At 46.2% G+C, this 2,288-nt stretch overlaps 1 long non-coding RNA gene across 3 annotated transcripts; it reads left to right on the top strand.

The window, feature by feature from the left end:
• The first annotated feature begins 364 nt into the window (after positions 1-364).
• LOC134979904 (uncharacterized) lies at positions 365-2,054 on the top strand. 3 transcript variants are annotated; one of them, XR_010190306.1, is made up of 3 exons: positions 365-434; positions 1,421-1,591; positions 1,821-2,054. It is a non-coding gene; the product is annotated as an uncharacterized LOC134979904 (long non-coding RNA). The 3 variants fall into 3 exon arrangements; XR_010190304.1 differs by having other exon boundaries at positions 1,421-1,609; XR_010190305.1 differs by having other exon boundaries at positions 1,418-1,609.
• Positions 2,055-2,288: the final 234 nt, after the last annotated feature.

Genomic DNA, 2,288 nt, shown 5'->3' with positions numbered 1-2,288 from the left:
CAACTATAGCACCCCAAGGCACAATGGTTTATTTATCAGTGATCTGTTTGAGATATATTTATATGCAAAGATGGGATGTATACTATGCTAGATGTCTTTTTTACACCATGGATTTTTTTGTCTTATTCCGGTAATTTGTTCTAGCAGAAGCGTTTGTTCTATATGTCTAGTGCTTTAATATACTATATATCCCTAGAGTCAATGTGTTTAAACAGTGGATATATTTATCTCATTGCTGTCAAAATCAAAACTATAATATGCAGCGCTGCAAATACCGATACTATGCAGGTTGTTGTTTACAGGTCACCATGGTGATGGGCACTGGTCTATGACGCTGGATATTCTGACGTCATTAGAATGGGCGGAAGGGAGCGGGCGGGTGATCCGACTTCCGGACGCCACTGCACATTGGGGTGTGTTCACTTGATATATAGGTGAGTCTTTTTATGTATGTTATTAACCTGATGAAAATGCCGTAATAAAGGCATTGAAACGTTGTTGTCTTTAAACGTGATGCATTAGCTCTGAGTTTTTTCGTCGCCTGGAGTGCCGCACCAGCTATTTACACATGTCCTTTACTCTGTGGAGGCACCCGGCGCAGTACCGCTAATACTGGGAGAGACGGACCTGCTGTTGGTTTTATATATATATATATATATATGTGGCAATCAAAGCCTAGTTCTGTTGCTTATAAACCATAGTCCCTAAATCAACACCATCTTTCCATACCATTTCTGCATTTATTAATGGTTGGGAAGCGATTAGAGATGTATGCAAGAGAAACTGCCTTGATAACGGACATATATGGGCTAGATGAGTTGGGTACGGAATCCTGGCGCTCGAGATCCCGGCTGTCAGAAAACCGATGCCGGGATCCCGACTGCCAGAATGCTGGCAGGGGGGCAAGCGCTGCGCTCGCCACAGGAGTGGGAGTAGCTGTGGCGGTGCTGGTGGTATTCTGGCGGTCGGAATCCCGGCGTCGGGATTCTGACTGCCGGGATTCTGACCACCGGGATCCAGACTACATTTGGTGAAACGCGTTGGGCCGGGGACTGTGTTGTAGTTGAGTTCCTATTGTGACAGAGTGGAAAGAAACTCCTGTATCCCAGGAATTCCATCTATGTTTGTGTTCCAATCCATACATCCGGATCTGCTAGCTTAGAAAACTTGCTGCTCCCAAGAAGGGCATTCCACACGGTTGTATTTGTGTGTGTGTGTGTGTGTGTGAGTGGTTACACTTAATTTTTAATCATGTAAATAGAAGGTAATATGTCAGAATCTAATTCCTGTCTCTTTCTATTCTCTGAAATATGGATAAAGATGCAGAATATTAAAGGTGTACTCGGATTTTACTTCTGGGCTGAAGCTATCTGGATAAGTTACAGTACAGTTAAAGCTTTTAATCGTTTTATTCAAGCAGTCAGACCGCCTGGCAGGAGAGAGTGCGGAGGCGCTCCCAAGCGGGAGGGCAGAGGATGGCTCCGGAGTCCGGCAGCCGCACATGCAGATGGAGACTTTGCAGCAGCGTCGGGGCCGTAGCGTGACGGTGTCATACGTGGCTGCTGCTGCAGGAGATGATCGCGGCTGGCAGGTGGGGAGGAGCAACTGGGTAAGGGGACCTGGGAAGTGTTCTCTGTTCTCTGCGCCCCCCCCCACAAGTCCCGCACCTGGGGCACGTGACCCCTTACCCCTCCCCCCTAGTTACGGCCATGATTCAAGTGAAATTACAAAGGCAGACATATATCACACTTTTCCTGTAATTATTTCACATTGGTTCATTGCTGTTGAAATATAATCATTGCACTAATTCCCTTCTACAGGATTATACAAATGTACAGTTCACTAAAGAGCGCTACATACATTAATTTGTGGACCTACTGGACCTCTAGCATCTGTCAGGGAAGGACACTAGTACCCGGAGTTGCCGGGAATATGCTGGGAGCCAGTGAAGAGATGGCGGAGAGTCGCTGCAGTGAATGCGGGCACCAAACCAGAGGTGGCCCGCGACGTTAAAATCCCAAACAATGAGCAGAAAATTAAAAGGTACTAAAACAATGGTGCAAACGTGTCAGGGGCATTATTGTGGGGCATAATAATTTATCCTGGGTAGTACTATGTGTTGCATAATAAAGTGTCAAGGGCATTACTGTGTATGGCTTATTATGGTGCAGAGGCCATTACTGTGTGGGGAGTAATATGGTGCAGGGGGCATAGTATGTTGCAGGGGGCATAACTGTGTTGGGCTTAATATAGTGGAATTTTTTTTCTTTCCTGTGATGGCCGAGGTC

The sequence above is a fragment of the Pseudophryne corroboree genome, chromosome 12 (assembly GCF_028390025.1).
Source record: "Pseudophryne corroboree isolate aPseCor3 chromosome 12, aPseCor3.hap2, whole genome shotgun sequence".
NCBI classification, from domain to species: domain Eukaryota; kingdom Metazoa; phylum Chordata; class Amphibia; order Anura; family Myobatrachidae; genus Pseudophryne; species Pseudophryne corroboree.
Note: the sequence above shows the minus strand (reverse complement) of the source record. Positions and strands in the feature narration are given on the sequence as shown.